Source organism: Cetorhinus maximus, chromosome 25 (genome assembly GCF_964194155.1).
Source record: "Cetorhinus maximus chromosome 25, sCetMax3.hap1.1, whole genome shotgun sequence".
In the NCBI taxonomy this organism is placed as follows: domain Eukaryota; kingdom Metazoa; phylum Chordata; class Chondrichthyes; order Lamniformes; family Cetorhinidae; genus Cetorhinus; species Cetorhinus maximus.
The window spans coordinates 34,657,912-34,676,165 of record NC_135903.1 but is presented as its reverse complement, the minus strand read 5'-3'; the positions used below and the strand labels follow the sequence as shown (position 1 = coordinate 34,676,165).

Here is an 18,254-nt window from a genome sequence, read left to right as displayed (position 1 = left end):
GAAATGTTAATGTACAAAGGGACCTGGGTGTCCTTGTACACCAGTCACTGAAAGCAAGCATGGTCAGGAAAGTAAAAGCCCATGGGATTCAGGGTAATGTGGCAAACTGGATAAAAGGTTGGCTTTGTAACAGGAAACAAAGGGTAATGGTCGATGGATGCCCTTGCGAATGGAAAGTTGTCTCAAGTAGTGTTCCACAGGGCTGTGTTGGGACTCTTGCTCTTTGTGTTATATATTAATGATTTGGACATGAACGTGGGGGGCATGATTGGGAAATTTGCAGATGACACAAAGATTGGCTGAGCAGTGGATAGTGTAGAGGATAGCCATAATCTCCAACGATCTAGATGGGTTGGTGGAGTGGGCGGTAAAGTGGCAGATGGATTTTAACATAGAGAAGTGTGAGGTCATACATTAAGGGAGGTCAAACAGTTATAGGGATTACACAATAAATGGAAATATACTGAGGGGTAGATGAAGTGAGAGATTTTGCCGTACAAGTACACAGGTCACTGAAGACAGCAGTTCAAGTAGACAAGGTTGTAAAGAAGGCATATGGAATGCTTTCCTTCACTGGCAGAGGTATAGAATATAAAAGTAAGGATATAATGTTGGAATTGTATAAAACACTGGTGAGGCCATAACTGGAGTATTGTGTGTAGTTCTGGTCACCACATTACAGGAAGGACGTAATAGCTCTGGAGAGAGTGCAGAGGAGGTTTACAAGAATGTTGCCAGGGTTAGAAAAGTGTAGCTATGAGGAGATATTGGATAGATTGGTTATTTTCCTTAGAACAAAGAAGGCTGAGAGGTGACTTGATTGAGGTGTGCAAAATTATGAGGGGAATAGATAGAGTGGACAGGATAAAATTGTTTCCCTTGATGGAGAATTCTAGAACCGGGGACATAGATTCAGGATAAGTGGCAGAAGGTGTAGGGGGGACATGAGGAAGAACTTTTTACGCAGAGGGTAGTGGGTGTCTGGAATTCGCTGCCCAAGTTGGTGGTAGAGGCAGAAACTTTAAACTCTTTTAAAAAGTACCTGGATCTGCACCTTGAGTGCTGTAAGCTGCAGGGCTATGGCCCAGGTGCAGGAACGTGGGATTAGAAAGGGCACCTGGGTGTCGTTGGGTTGGCATGGACAAGATAGACCGAATGACCTCCTTCTGTGCTGTAACTTTCCTATGGTTCTAAGTGCAGCAAGCAGTTAAGAAGGCAAATGGTATGTTGGCCTTCAATGCAAGAGGATTTGAATACAGGAGCAAAGATGTCTTACTGCATCTGTCCAGGGTGTTGGTGAGACCACACGTGGAGTAGTGTGTGCAGTTTTGGTCTCCTTACCTAAGAAAGGATATACTTGCCATAGAGGGAGTATAGCGAAGGTTCACCTGACTGATTCCTGGGACGGCAAGGTCGGCGTATGAGGAGATATTGGGTCGTCTAGGCCTATATTCACTAGAGTTTAGACGAATGAGAGGGGATCTCATTGAATCGTATAAAACTCTGACAGGACTGGACAGACTGGATGCAGGGATGATGTTTCCTCTGGCTAGGGTGTCTAGAACAAGGGGTCACAATCTCGGGATACGGGGTAGGTCATTTAGGACTGAGATGAGGAGAAACTTCTTCACTCGGAGGGTGGTGAACCAGTGGAATTCTCTACCATAGAAGGCTATGGAGGCCAAGTCACTGAAGGAAATAGATAGACTTCTAGGCATCAAGAGGTATGGGGAGAGAGCGGGAGTATGGACTTAAGATAGGGGATCAGCCCTGATCAAAGTGAATGGCAGAGGAGGCTCGAAGGGCTGAATAACCTACTCCTGCTCCTATTTTCTATATCACACTGTTGAATGGAAGGCTGGCCAGGAAGGTTTGAGGATCAATCTGGCCTGTGTTCAATTAGTTAATCTTAGCGATAACTGTCCTCAATACCACTGGGCTAGAGAAAGCTATGGTTTGTGTTCCTGATTGTTAATCAGCAGCTCATCCAGGAAATGTGCCAGGTGCCTAGACACTGGCTGAGGACAGTATTGGGCTCAGCTTCTGCTGCCTATCATGGATGAATATCCACCTAACACTCTCAGCCCTGGCTCACTGATGAGAAATGTCAATATGTTTGAGGTAGGAGAGGGACTGCCAGTGTCTATTGAAGTGAAACACCAGAAAGAGTATTGCCTTCAGCAGTAGAAGAAGGTGAGAAAGAAGACTTTTTTTTTAATTCAACCATGTGCAGTATGGTAACACAGTGCTGACACTTCTGGACCAGCTACATCAAAGTCATGAGTTTAAATCCATATTAATGTGAAATTAAATGTGGTAATTTGTGGACTGGCAGCAGGCTGTTGTTACATCACATTGGCAATAAGACATCATCACGCCAGTCTCCAAAACTACAGAAGTAAAGCGGGCATGGAAATCGGGAGCTCAGCCAACATTTTGAAATGATTAATTAACAAGCTATAAAGCATTGGACTTAAAAAAGTTTGGGAGTGTTTTATGGCAGCTATGACAAGACAGCACAATGGCGGAAGGAAAGTCCTACCACCAGGACAATGAATGAGTGTAGCAGCAGATTCTGCTGGTGAAGGTGGCAGTACCTGTATATTTTTTAAATCTTTTTTTTACTTTTTGGAATCTGCCATAATAAAATAATTGAGGTTGAGAGAGCTGGGGAGTCTTTAAATTTGTAGCTGTGACTGATTTCTTGTTAACATCATAACCCCTCTCCTGCATGATGTCCTGGCCTAGATCCCTGATTGGACACGGAGCCCCCCCTTTCCATTCTAATTGGCCCCCTTCCTGCCAGAGAGCCACTGATTGGCCATCTGACTTGATTTGGCAAGCTGAGATGGCTGGAGCGAGCCAACCACTCACGTTCTGTAAAATCCAGCCCTAGAAACAGGATGAGGCCATTCAGCCAGTCGAATTAGTCCACATTCAATTAGATCATGACTGATCTGCACCTCAATTCCATTTGTCCACCCTTAACCAACAAAAATCTATCAATCTCTATCTTGAAAGCTCCAATTGTCCCCAGGTACCCACAGCCTTCCAGGGGAAGAAAATTCCAGATTTTTTACTACCCTTTGAAAAAGCACTTCCTGGTTTCACTCCTGAATGGCCTTGCTTTACTTAGAAGATTACGTTCCCTTGATCTTGATTTCCCATCACGATATGGTGATTCTTAATGCCTCTGGGCATTGGCAGGGAACTGGGCCATTCATGTATGTCGCCCACATCCCAATAGCAAATAAATAAAAACACATGGCAATTCACAAACATTTATCCATGTCTTACATATCTTTGGAATATCTCATGACATAGGATTTAGGAGCAGGAGTAGGCCATTCAGCCCTTCAAGCCTGCCCTGCCTGTTGGTCAAACTCTACTTTGCCATCCGCCCTCATAACCCTAAAATCCCTTGTCTATCAAGAAACTGTCCAACTCAGCCTTGAATAAACTCAATGAACCAGTCCTCCACTGTTCTCTGGGGAAGAGAATTCCACTACTAGCAACCCTCATCTCCATCTTAAATGGTAGACAACTTATTCTTCAACTGTGTCCTCATTAATTTGTTCCAGTCTAACTCGACTTTTTATCAGATCTCGCATCTCATAAGACCCCCTCCACCTGCCCCATCCCAACCTCTTATATCACTGACTCATGCTGAAGTCTTGCTTAAGCTACCCCATGATGCATGTGTGAATATTAAAAGGACAATTTTATAAAGTCATGGTAACTGTACCTCACATTCTGGTCACACATCAGGAAGGTGTAGAAAGCTTAACCATCATGGAACTACCTCACTGTTTTATAAACAGTACATTTTCAATTGTGTTTCAACCTCCTTCATCAGATACATTTACCTAAAGTGACAAATCTTTTTGCACAACTATGTACCCTTGGCTGCACAGACTAATTCTTGTTCAAAGCTTTATCTTTCATGATTTATCTTATGCACTCTGCCCCAGGTCCCTCCCTCACATATTCCCCAGCACAGACAGCAGACTGGTGACCTGCACACTGGCTTCTCTGCTGTTGTAAATGTTGCCAACTCACCAGAGAGCTGCTGAGCTATAGACATTCATAACACAGGGAATCTGTACTGGGGCCTCAGATATCCACCATTACATACATCAATGACTCAGATAAAGGAATAGAGAGTTGTCTATCCAAGTTTGCAAATGGCATTAAATTAAAAAGGAACAGAGAATTTCATTCATGGGAACGGGAAGCTTCAAAGGAAAAAAAAATGCATTTATTAAGTGCCTTTCATGATATCCCAAAATGCTTCACAGCCAACAAAGTACTTTTGAAGTCTATTCATTGTAATGATGTAGGAAATAAGGCAGCCAATTTGTGCACAGCAAGCTCTCTCAAACAGCAATGTGATTTTGACCAGACAATATGTTTCGTGATGGTGATTGAGGAATAAATATTGACAAGAATCCTTGGCTGTCTCACCCAAGTGACCTGTTATAAGTCTGAAATCCTTTTCCAAACAAGGTGGTGTGTTAGGCAATAGACATCTTGTATTGTGGCTCTTCACACTTTTGAGAGTTTGGGACAGCCAAGGTCTTTGTTTTAGATGAGTGGTAGAATGAAAGATCAATGGGATCTATTTCATATTCGTCTAATACCCATTGAGTTTCAATGTCGCTGGTGAAAAATGAGCCAGGATTTTATGTCCTGTGGGCAGGTGTGCGCGCCCGACCCAAATGGGTGTAAAATCACGCGAGATGATGTTGGACGAACGCCCCAACGTCATTGCGCACTCGCGTGATATTTCACTCAGTGGGTGTGCGCAAAAATCCGAAGGGCGTCTGCTAATAATTAAGCTCATTCATGGCCTTATGGTTGGCGGAAGGGCCAATTGGCTCGGCGGGCTTTACATTTTTGATTAAACCCCATCCAAGGGCGGGATGAAATCTCCATTAGGATTTAGAATAAAAATAAATATCAGGGGACTGTTTCTTTTTGTTAAATGAGGTATGCTTTCAGCTGCTTGATTGTGCTGCACGGACACTTACTGCAGCATTTTTGTGCTTTCTTTTATTATTTGGAGGTCTGCAGCTCCCTGAGGCAGCTGTCTACCTTCAGGAAGCTCAGTGAAAGTGTTTACCATCACCCACCCTCTTCCTGCCCCCAACGGCAGTGCTGAGCCTTTCTCAGGGCGTGTTTCATGCTGGCTGGCTGTTAAATGGCCAGTGAGCGTGAAATTGCGGTCGGGGGCCAATCGTGGTCAGGGGAGAGGTTCCTGTCCGCTCCCGGGCCTGCCAATCGTGGGTCCCTGACGAGTGCGACATTCAGGCCGTGGAGATGAGTTGTCTGCAAACCCCATTTTCTGTAGGTTTTGGTCCATCTTTAAATAATGACATGTGTGAATCTCACAAGGGACCGTGAGGTTCCTTCGCTGAGATCCATATTTAATCTGGTATTGGCCGCAGGCTCTACTGTCTCCAGTTCAAATGCCAAAAATCAAATGGCATGTTGCAGCCATCTTAACAGCTGTTGAGTTCACTTTTTAAAATATAGCTTTAAAACTTGTAATATCTTCATGCCTATACTGGGCATGACACTATCCACTATACTTTGGCTCCTCATAAATTCACCTCAGTTAAATCTCCCCTTAACACTGCACCCCCCACCCTGACCCCCTTTCAAAGAAAACATTCCCAGCTTGTCCAATCTTTCCTAACAGCTAAGATCTTCCATTCCTGACAACACACTTATGAATCTCCTTGTGTGATCATATTCTATCTGTAACGTGTGATACTCTAACTGCGATCTAACTATGTTTTATAATTGTAGCATAGTCTTCAGTCAATTCAATTCATTCAATGTGATATTGAGATGGCTGGATACTGCAAAGACTTTGGGCGTGAGCAGTAGTGCTGAAGACTTGTGCTCCGGAACTAACCACATCCTTAGCCAAGCTGCTGCAGTACAGCTACAACATTGGCATTTGCCTGACAATGTGGTACTTGTTCTCCACAAAAAGCAGAACAAATCCAACCTGGCCAATTACCACCCCATCAGTCTACTCTCGATCATCAGCAAAGTGATGATAAGTGTCATTGATAGCGCTATCAAGCAGCATTTATACAGCAATAAGCTGCTCGCTGAGGCTCAGTTTAGGTTCCACTAGGGCTATTCGGCTCCTGGTCTCATTACAGCCTTGGTGCAAATATGGACAAAAGAGTGTGGCAGTCAAATACTGCCTTGATGTCCAGGGCAGTCACTCTCACCTCACTTCTTGCATCAAGAAGCCCTTGCAAAATTGAAGTCAATGGAAATCGGGGAAAACTCTACCGGTTGGAGTCATACCTAGGACAAAGAACATGGTTGTTGGTTATTGCTGAAAAAAGAGACATGCTATTGAAGCTTTTCATCTTGCACTCATCAGGACAGATGCAAGAATGCCAAATTTCAAAGAGCAAGAATTTATACTGCTTGAGAAAAGGATACTGATTGGTTGAGGTCTTGCCATGGAGAATACAACAGGGAACTATTGTCCCCCAATGCTTTTGTTTAATTCAAAAAATGGTGAAATGACTGGACAAGTTCCTTTTGCCTGCAGAACACAGGTCCCAGTGCATGAATATATGTAGCTTTAGCAAGCGTAAGTAAGCCAAATGGTGAGCCTGACTGATAATCTTAAAACGGTTGTTGGTGTAATTCTTAGTACACTTGGGATTGTTCAGCAAGTGCTGTCTAATTGTGGACTCATGTGAGCAATGTGGCTCACTTATTCTTCCTAAGCAGCATATAATCATACACAGGTATCTATCCTCTGCAGGCAAAAGGAACATAGAATATAAAGCAGTGTAAATTCCTGCTCCTTTTAAAATTTTGCATTCTTGTACTCACCGGGACAGATGCAAGATGAAATATTTCGACAGCACATCTCTTTCTTCAGCAATCCTCAAGTTCGATCCTATTGAGCAACTATGATTCTGGTTGTTGGGAGGCCAATCATCTCAGTCCCAGGACATTGCTGCAGGGGTTCCTCAGGATAGTGCCCTCCTAGTTCCAACCATCTTCAGCTGCTTCATCAATGACCTCCCCTCTATCATAAGGTTAAAATAGGGATGTTTGCTGATGATTGCACAACGTTCAGTACATTAGCATCACTGAGTCCCCCTCTATCAACATCCTTGGGGTTATCATGGAGAAGAAACTGAACTGGACCAGTCATATAAATACAGTGGCTACAAGAGCAGGTCACACATTAGGAATTTTGTGGTGAGTAACTCATCTCCTGACTCCCCAAAGCCCATCTACCAATTACAAGACACATGTCAGGAGTGTGATGGCATACTCTCCACTTGCCTGGATAGGCGTGTCCCTAATGATGCTTAAGAAGCTTGCCCATCCAGGCAAAGCAGCCCACTTGATTGGCACCTCAACCACCACCTTTAAATATTCACTCCCTCCACTAACAGTGTGCACCATCTACAAGATGCACTGCAGCAACTCACCAATGCTCCTTTGACAGCATCTTCCAAACCCGTGGCCTCTACCATCTAGAAGAACAAGGGCAGCAGACACATGGGAACACCACCACCTGCAGGTTCCCCACCAAATCACACATCAACCTGACTTGTTGTTATCCCTTCTCTGTCACTGGATCAAAATCCTGGAACTCCCTCCCTAACAGCACTATGGGTGAACCTACACCACATGGACTGTAGCAGTTCAAGAAGACAGCTCACCACCACCTTCTGAACAAATGCTGGCCTTGCCAGCGACACCATCATATGAATGAATCTACAAAAAAATCTCCCTGCTCTTATATTCTTGACCTCAGTCAATGAAGGAAAATATTCCGTGTTCCTCCTTGACCATCTTATCTACCTGTCCTGCTATTTTCAGTGATCTGCAGCCATACACTCAAAGGTCCTCATTCTTCTACAGTTTTCAGAATTCTACCATTTACTGTGTATTCCTTTGCCTTGTTTGTCCTCCTGAAATGCATTCCCTCATCAATCTCCGGGTGGAATTCCATTTTCCACTTTTCGGCCCATCTAATCAGTTCATTGACATCTTCCTGCAGTCTCCAGCTTTCTTCCTTACTATTAACCAAATGCCAATTTTTGAATCATCTGCAGGCTTCTTAATCAAACCTCTTACATTTAAGTCTAAAATGTTGCTTTATATCACAAAATGCAAGGGACCTGCAGAAATGGATCCAGTACAGCCCCTTTTCAGGTTAAGACATGAGTTAAACAAGGTTGTGTCATCGGCCCAACTCCCTTTTTTGATCTTCCTTGCTGCCATGCTCCATCTGACTAGAGACCAGCTCCCTGATGGAGTGCAGCTTATTCATTAGTCACTGAGCTCCAATACACTGAGGATGCTGCAGTGAGAGCTGTGTCAGAAACAGATCTCCAGAGAATCATCAACATATTTACTGAGGCATACAAGAAGATGGGACTTACACTCAACATTCAGAAGACCAGCAAGCTCCAAATGCACACACCCCAGCCACTTTGATCAGGACTCACAATGAGTGCCTGGAAAATATGGAACGTGTCCAGTACCTTGTAAGTTACCTTTCACAGAGGGTTGACATTGAAGAAATCCAGCATTGCCTGAAATCTGCTCGTGCAGCCTTTGGCCCCCTGAGGAAACGTGGGTTTGAAGATTTTAACATCTAAGCTCATGGCCTACCATGCAGTCGTGATCCCTTCCTTACTGTATGGGGCTGGAACATAGACAACATACAGGAGGCACCTCAAGGCACTGGAGTCATACCATTAACGCTGCCTGTGGAAGATCTTACATATTAAGTGGGAGGACAGACACACCAACATCAGTGTCCACTCACAAGCAGGAACCACAAGCACCGTGGCTATGAGCAATCGCCATCAGCTTCGTTGGGTTGGTCATATCGTTCAGATATCAGATACCAGGCTCTCAAAGCAGGTCATCTTCTCCCAGCTCAATCAGGGCAGACGCACCACAGAAAGACAGAAGAACCGCTTCACGGATGTGCTGAAAGCCAACTTGAAGAATGCAATATTGGCACCAACTCCTGGGAGACCATTGCCCTGGACTGAACCAGATGGCAGCAGGGTCTGTGGGAAGGATCCCAGCATCTTGAGTAACAATGATGACCAAATGAAGCGGAGAAACAAAAGTGCTGATAAAGATACACTATGACCCAAATTCACACCCATTATCATGTGAGATGTCTATGTGCTATAAAGTCTACAGAGACTGAATCAGCCTCATCAGCCACCTTCAGAGTCATGGATGATAATCACCCTCATTTGCAGGGATAGCCAATAATTTCAGGCTAATTCATTGCTGTATATCACAATCAGCAAGGGACTGCAGAACCCCACTGGAATCAGCCTTCCAGTCACATAAACACCTATCAGCCTTAACGCTTTGCCAATTTTGGATCCAACATGCCACTTTCTCTTAGGTCCCATAAGCTTTTAATTTACTGACCAGCCTACTAAGTGGGCCCTTGTCAAAAGCCTTGCTAAAATCTATGTAGACCACATCAAATGTACTACCCTCATCAAAACTCCTTGTTGTTTTCTCAAAAAATACGATCATGTTGCTCAGACACAACGTTCCCTTATAAATCAACGTTTACTGACCTTGATTAACCCAGGCCCCTCCAAATGACAATTTATACCATCTCTCAGAATTTTGTCCAATAGTTTGTCCCCCATCATAGTTAGGCTGAAGGGCCTGCAGTTACTTGGGGTGGAATTGTCCCAGGTTTGCACTAAGTGTGGTAGCTTGAGTAAAAGAAGTTGTTTTACCCACCGGTCGCAATGATGGGTTTTTGTACCATATCATCCCATTCCTGGCACGTTCCATCTCATTAATAATGTATTCACATGAAACACTCTGAATTGCTGGCAGGTGGGTTCAGATTTGCCTGTCACACTGTGACTTCAGCGCTTCCTTGTTCCAGGTGCCATATTTAAAGTGCACCAAAACGCAGCCTACTTCATCTCTACAAACCAGGACTGCTCCAGGTGACAGATGGCCCTGAAAGCAAAGAAGACGGTGGCCCCCAAATTTAGTGACACTTCTCTGGGGTGCCTGCTGGATGCAGTGGAAGACGACTGCAATGTCTTCTACCCCTCCTCTGGCCACAGAAGGTCCACCAGAGTCACCAATCTGCCTAGGAGGCAGTGGCAGTCAGTGGCACCGGAGCACAGAGGAGGTCAGCCATCCATTGCAGGGAGAGGATGAATGCTCTCATCCATTCCACCAGCGTAAGTCAACCACCTCATCACTCTCAACACTCTCCTCTCACACTCATAAGCCCATCACACATCCACAGGGATCTCTCACCTCAAGGGACAACATCACTAACTCTCACAAACACCCTCACATCTCCATCAGGCTCATATCCTCTGGAGCTCATGTCCTCATCCTGTCCATGGCTCCACTCACCGCACAGACATTCCACACAGTGCCATGTGTCCTGCTCACACTCTCTCCACCTGTTTTCATGCAGAAGCTGGCTCACAACTGGAGGGATAGGTCCCAGACTTGGGGTGGAGTGGCCCACATTAGGCCCCTCACTTTCAGGAGTGTGTCAGCGTGCTGACTGGTGAGGACATGGACTGTTCCTGCAGTGACGGTGAGGTCGGTGGTGAACACCCACATGAGGATCCTGTACCACATCATCCCTCCCTCAACGCAACTGAGAGCGCTCTCTCCCCTGCCTTTGCCTCTGCTGCCATGCACTATTTATCTCTACTTTGTTTCACAGGGAGCTCTGCCAAGCAACTGACACCCTCAGCCAGTCAGTCCCTCAGCTCCATCCACATCCTCACCTCCAGCCAAGAGGATACCTCCTCCATTGAAGAGCTGGAACTAAGTAGCCTGGAAGACCCATCACAGCACTTACCCACACCCTCCACCAGTGCAGAGACACACACCTTGGTGGGACCTAGATCTAGAGCAGGCTTGGGTTCACAATCTGGTGGTCACTGCACTGAAATATCTGCAGTAGGAGGAGGGAGGTTCAGCCGAGCTCCCCAGCACTGAGGACTGCTGGGGAAGAGGCATCTATGAGGTCCGACTCAGACGACGAGCCTCTGGGTTCAGCCTTCCAACTCATTGTGGAGAGTCAGCAGAAGGAGGGGAGCATCACAGAGCTGTTGGAAGCCCTCAAAAGAGTGGCACGTGAGTTGGAGGAGTGCGTCTGCCTGCTCTCTGATGAAATGGTGTCCACATATGCATGTATGGAGGTCTCCATTGGAAGGATGGCAGACGCCATGGAAACCCTTGTCCAGCAGAATGTGGAGATGCGTGCAGACCTGCACTCGATCATGGTAGCCATGGGTCAGTTCCTGCAGTGGCAATGCGAGAGGGAAACGGGGCACATCAACATCCCTCCAGGTGCTCCTTTCCCTCAAGGAGTCAGGCCGGAGGCCCCCAGGCCCCCAAAGGGAGGAAGAGCAGCAGCTGGACCTTCCTCTCCCCCCACCTCGCCGATCATCCGTAGCAGCCCATGGCCAAGACTGTGATGCTCTGAAGCATGCCTGATGCAGAAATGGAGAACTCCCACCTTCCATAAGCTGCTTTGCAGCTGAGCATGTCCACAAGAATCCATCCAGCATGTGATGTACATGTTCCTCCAGGGTTCGGTAGCTGTAGGGCTCCAGCATCATCATCTTCTCCTCGGGTGTCCGTGGCCTGAGCAAGGCCCCAACTGTAAGTCCCGACTTCTGCATGTCACATTTGTCCAGATGTGCTCTGGACCGGCGTGTTTTCCCTTCAGCATAACGGTAAATCCCATTAGCGGGATGCAAAGCGAGTTCACGCCGCCCTCCACCGGGATTCACGTTCTGCCATGGCGGACACTATCTGATGTTCCCACTGTGCTTTCACACCGGCATGAAACCAATTCCTGCCTCCCATGCCGAATTATCCACACCTCCCCCTCCAACCCCAGCCACCATGACATCTGACGCCAACAGGACCGGACGATTCTCCACCTTTGGCCTATTCCTTGCTCCCCTTTTTAAACAATGGTACAGTATCAACAGTCCTCCAGGAGCGTTGCTGCTTTTGGAGAGGATTGGAAAATGATGGTCATAGCCTCCGTTACTTCTTCCCTTGCTTCTCTTAGCAGCTGGGGATGCATTTAATTCGGGTTGCCAAACGCCTTAATATTTCCTGCCTCGCTATGTTTGTCCCATCCAAAGTCCTGGTCATTAACTACAATGTCCACTTCACACTTTGTGAGAACAGGTGCAAAGTATTCATTAAGAACCATGTCTACATCTTGTGCCTCCACACACAACTCAGGTCTCTAACTGGCCCTACAACTGTATCCCACTTGCTCTTTATGCATTTATAAAACATCTTTGCGTTTTCTTTGATTTCACTTGCCGATATATTTTCGAGTTAATGGGTTTGTTTCGACCATCTGAGAGGGCAGGCAGGTCGACAGTTGAACGTCTCATCGGAAAGATGGCACCTTAGACAGTAAGGCACTCCCTCAGTAATGCACTGGACTATCAGGCCAGATTTTTGTGCTCCAGAGACATTGAAAGGAATTTCAATGTGGGTAAGTGTGAGGTACTTCATTTTGGGTCTGAGAAATGTAGATCCAAATATTTCCTTAACAGTGAGAGACAAGGAACTGTGGAAGAGTCTAAGTACGAAAATCACAAAGCTAGTACACTGCTACAATAAGTGATCAAAAAGGCTAAAAGGATGTTTAGCTTTATCACAAGGGGTTCAGGAATACAAAAACGAGGAAGGGATATTTCATGTGTACAGGGCCTTGCTCAGACCCCATTTGGATTACAGTGTTCAGTTTTAGGATCCAAACCTCGTAAAGGATATATCTGTTTTGGAGGGGGTACAGCGAAGATTAAAAACTTAGTTTTTATTCTCTTCAGTTTAGAATATTTGAAGGGTGATCTAATTACAGAGTTGAAAATTATAAAGTGATACATTATGGTCGATACAAAGGCCCAACTATAACGTCCTCATTGACACGCTACTGTCTGAGCATCTATTCCCTCCCTCCCTCCCACCACCACCACACCCCTCATCACAACTCACCGCACACCTTCCCCATCACACACCCTCTGTGCCCCTGCTCCTCCCCCCACAACCAAACTAAGTAGCGGGTTTCAGTATTTCATACAGCGAAGCAACACCTACATGTGTTTATCCCAAACTGAGCTCAGTTCAACACAATCAGATAACACAGAATATCACCTCAGGATTTTTTCACTGATTTAAATCAGTTTCCTAGGGAACACATTATAACATTATATTCTCAAAGCTCTCAGTTACTTGCTCTGTCCATTCACCTTTGACCTGAGCTGTGTCAGCTGTGGCTCAGTTGGTAGCACTCTTACTTCTGGGTCATAAGGTCTTGGGTGCGAATTTCACTCTAGGATTTGAGTATAAAAATCAATGCTAACGCTCCAGTGCAGCGCTGAGGGAGTGCTGTGCTGTTGGAAATGGCATCTTTTGAATGAGGTGTTAAACTGAGGCCTCATCTGTCTGCTGGGGTGGATATGAAAAATCCCATGGGAATAATTTGAAGAAGGGCAGGGGAATTATCTCTTGTGTCCTGGTCAATGTTGATCCCTCAATAAACTTCACAAAAACCACATTATCTGGTTATTATCACCTTGCTGTTTATGGGAACTTGCTGTGCACAAATTGGCTGCTGCCTTTTCTACATTACAACAATGACTACACTTCAAAAAGAACTTAATTAGCTGTAAAGTGCTTTGAGACATCTGGTCATGAAAAATAAATGCAAAACTTTCTTTTTAATTCTCCTGACCGCACTGATTCACATTCCATGATATCCAACAAACTTCAGATACGTCACCCGCATGTTGACTCTTAATGTGTGAGCCATAACAGTATGCAGGGGGTTAATCAACCATGGAGAGCATCACAACTGAACTTGACTCTGTTCTCATTCAACACCCACACGCATAACCACTATCCCACTGCGTGGAGGTCAGGAATCGAAACATCAACTAAACCTCTCCACTGTCACTGAGATCAACGAATTCAGCGTAGGCTGTGCACCAACACCAGGAGTTTCCTGGACTGCGTGGCTCCATTTAAGCACAGGCAGTACATTTCTGAAGTAACAGCTAACGAGCAGCTTGGAGACAGGCCAGCCACACAGATTTGCTGAAAATCAGCTCTCTCTCAACAATTACTTACTGCTTCAAGTATGATCAGAAACAGCTTGTCAGCTCCAGATCAGTGCAAGACAGGCCACTAAAATGCTTCTGGTTGAAAAGGTGTCACCTGCTCTGCTTCTCTCAGCTACCCTGGTGCTTACAACCATTCTGTAACTACCCACTCCGCAATGAATTCCAAGCTGTATACAGTCCATTTAGTGCCAGCCTGCCGGCACTTCCCTGAACAGCATAACACACACACACACACACACAAGGCCTCTATCCGAGAGAACAATTCCTGTAGGAGTTGCAAACCCTGTTGATTATATCCTGTATTTATTTTACTGTATTACCTTACTTGGAGAGCACTTCTTAACATCTGTAATTCTTCGCCTAGTCTTCGGGCTGAACAATCACTTCCGCAAAGGCTCCAATCATTTGGAAAGCAAACAGCACAGGCTTGGTTTGACATTTGACCCAATCACTAACTAAGAAGCACAACAGTACACAGAATGGTGACAGTTCCCAGTACAAACTGCTCATGGGGTGTTTCAATTATATTGGCCTCTTTCCTCGATTAGTCATTTAGAAATAAACTGGGAAACCCACTTATTGTTGTCGAACATGATTATTTGCTCCATGTGATGTGATTCAGTAATGGTAAAGTGTTTTCCCCACTTGCTGCCCAGCATCCCTTTGTAAAATACTTGAGGATATTTTGTTGCAAGGAACAATATAAAGTATAATAAAGTTATATACTAGTGTAGTGGTGTCCATTATTATAGTAATGCTGGGGTCACTGATCTAGAAGTAGTAGCGCTGCGCACAAGGTTACACACTAGGGCTCACGGGGCGTTCAACCTAGACTTTAAGTAACCCTAATAAAACTTATGAATAATTTAGAAAGTTGTGTGTCACAGCTCACTTTCCCCATGTATGTTGTAGTCTGGAACTAGGATAGCGATGGTAGAGGTGGGGAGGGGGGAGGAAGGATGTGGGTGTGATGTGTTGGATGTGCCAGTGAATTGGAGACAAGCTAATACCTGCGATTGCCACCATGTGGGTCCTATCAAAAGCACCACACTGAGGCTCCTCATTGCATCAACACTGAGATGGATGGACGCTGAGAGCAATTTATCCCAGCTTGCTTTGCCATCCTATCTAGTTGTTTGTCAACAGAGCCCAAGGGCAGGGTTCCTGCTTTTTCATGTGTATGAAAGGAGCAAATGATGAGAAGCTAGCATTTTTTGGAGTGAAAGTAAACATGAAAAACTCCAAATTTAAAAACAACAAAGCTCTGAGTGAGCTTTCCCAAGTGTAAAACCAGCTGAATCTCATGAGGAGAGTGGTAAGGGTAAGTCACTAAACTGACACAGCTAGTTTAGGCATTGGGAGAAATTTTTACTTATCATTATGGTGGAGTGGGGTCCAGTGATGCATGGAGGCTTCCGATCTCAAAGTGGGGGTCTCTTATTATGCTGGAGTGGGATGGGGGTGTTTTTGTATGAGGGGTGTTTCGATGGTGGGAGAGATTGGGGGTCCGAGAGGAAACATTCCTGCTCCTCCTGGCCCAAAGGAATGCTGTGAAGGCATCTACCCTCTCCCCAAGTAGGGTTGCCAACCCTCCAGAATTGACCTGGAGTCTCCAGGAATTGAAGATCATTCTCTAGGGCACTGCTGTGTGCAACCCTGGAGAAAATCATAGGGTCATTAAAAAAGATTGGGTTTTTCTGTCATTTTCTTTGAACATTTCTCTTCACCAGATATAAAAATATTGAAAATGCGGAATAAGTGGCTGTTTGGCAGACGGTCAAGCATCATCCAATTGGGCAGTCAGTCTTTTTGCTCTCCAAACTGGCGTAGGAAGGGAGTGGGTCACAAGGAGGTGTTGGCCGACTAATGGTTGGAGTGTGGGGACAAGTCATGCGATGAAACCTCCAGGAATACATTTAATCAGAGCTGGCAACCCTAACCCCAAGGTCGTCGTCACCTCACTGCTGGTGCAGGATTTCCCTGGATAACCCAGCTGGACACAGTTAAACCTGAGAAAGCAGGTTAAATCCAAGGCTTCCAGCCTCATTGATGAGGGTGAGGGGGTAGGTTGGCGAGGTGGGGGGGAGATAAAGTAGTCAGAAGGTAGAACTGTACATTGATGAGTTGTTGATTGCATCAGAAGCACCAGGCCAAGGATTTGTTAGGAACAGAGGTGGGTCTTTCAACCTGCTCACTCAGGCCTCGACCTCCTCCATCCCCACAAGCGGCAGGCCCTGCCCCTCAGACCACTGAAGGCCTGGAAACCCGGAATATCCCCATTACGCATTCTCCTGCATTCTGCTCTCAGCGGTTTCCAGAAGGTGAATCTTTAATTCCTGGGAACTCTAGCTCATTCCCGGATGGTTGGCAACACTAACCCGTAGGTTCAGGAGGAGAGGGGGAAAATCAGCCACTCTTCCTGCTTCACTCTACAGTAATTCCAGTCCCCCCTGATGGGAATGTGGGATGGGGGTGGGTGGGAAGGGGAAGATGTGGCCGGGTGGTGGAAGCTGTGATTCCTTGACACACAATGTCCAGGTTTACAAGGGAGGTGGTCACTTGGGTGAGGTAGAGTAAGGCTGCTACCCTTCACCCCGCCCCCCCACTCCCCCGCCCCACACCCTGTGAGCATCACAACCCCATCCCCTACTGTGCACCTCAGCCAAGTATCAAGGCTTTTGGGAGGAGGATTGAGGGAATGGGGTATAGAGAGGGGGAAAAAGTAAAATCAGTTTTGCTGGAAATATTTCGATGTTGAATGCGGAACCTTCACCCAGTTCCAAAGCAATTTAACTAACAAATAAAATGGGTCCAGGTTCAAGCCCACCATCTTATTAAGATTGCAAGGGAGTTGTTCCAGTTTAACATGAGGAGTAGCAGAATCTGCAGAGATTGGTCAGTGCAGAAAGCCCCTCAAGCTATCCCGTAAACACCACAGACCGTCCAAAACCTTTCGGAAATGTCTGTGAACTATGCAGCTTTAGACCATCCCAGACACATCACAACTCAATACCGGGGGGGGGTGGGGTGTTGGGGGTTAGCTGTAACTCTCCCACTCTGTGACTGGAGAACTCTCACTTCAGACAGTGTTCCACCCTTTGGGCCTCTGAAGAGGGAAAAAGCAAGTTTTCAAGGGCCTGTCAACATTTGACAGAATCCAACTGAGTCAAGCCAGAGCCCTGGGTTACAATTCTGGTGCTGAGCACTCCTCAGTCCCGAGGAATTCCTGCATAGCAGGAACACCGCAACAGTCTTGACACTGGCAAGACAGAGAGGGGCCACCCCTCAGTCAGAAAGATGGCAATAAGCTACTCACATACAGATTTCAGAACAGGTACTTACACTGCAAGTCTGGAGCACGCGGCATGGCAGGCAGAGAACGTTAGTTTACTTGGTGCTGTTAAAAAAGCTGGGAAGGTAACAAGATCATAGGCGGAAAATGGGATAGCAAAGAGAATGAGGTAGCCTGGAATGCTGCTAATGCCTTTAATAGGATCAGTGCACAATGCAGCAAGGGCCGACTCCTCCCCCAACAGGACTGAGCAACTCCACGAAATCCAAATACATCAGCACACCCCCTTCCCCTCCTTCCCATCCCCCCATCACCCACTGACACATCTATAAAGACAGCACTTTCATGCAACAGGCAAACTTTCACTGCTCTCCACAAACTCTCACTGAGCCGTGTGTACGAGGCTGAGAGTATGTTCCTCATTAACTCCACACACTCAGCCAAAAGATCCCAGTTGTGTGATTCCTATTAAAACAAATCTACTGAGCAGATCGCAGTAAGTGACCATGGGAGAGCAGGGAGGTGGGGGTGGATGGGGTAAGGGGAGAATAAGTGGTGTGTGTCCAGAACTAATTTGTTGTTTTATTGGTCAGAGCCTGTTATGGTCATTTGATAAATGCATAGAACAAGATAAAAGGGAGTCAGAGGGTCATTACAGTATAGGGAGCCTTTCAGCCCATCTAGTCCATACCAGCAACCTGTAGAACAACCAAGACAGCCCTGTTAGCCCGCATTATCCTGAGTCCTGCAAGTTTATTATCCTCAAGTGCCTATCCAGT

The 18,254-nt window shown here is 45.9% G+C and overlaps 1 protein-coding gene across 8 annotated transcripts in view; it reads right to left on the bottom strand.

The window, feature by feature from the left end:
• The window catches only part of tmem98 (transmembrane protein 98), a 73,475-nt gene extending 55,805 nt beyond the window's left edge, over positions 1-17,670 (bottom strand). For 3 of the 8 annotated variants that reach the window (XR_013573415.1, XM_078529786.1, XM_078529783.1), the window contains exons 1-2: positions 14,504-14,590; positions 6,249-6,327 (exon numbers count right to left, since the gene is read on the bottom strand). The gene's annotated coding sequence lies outside the window, so the exon portion shown is untranslated. Of the gene's footprint in view, positions 1-6,248; positions 6,328-14,503; positions 14,598-17,525 lie in introns of those variants that run through there. The other 5 variants (XM_078529787.1, XM_078529784.1, XM_078529785.1 and 2 more) reach the window with 4 other exon arrangements.
• Positions 17,671-18,254: the final 584 nt, after the last annotated feature.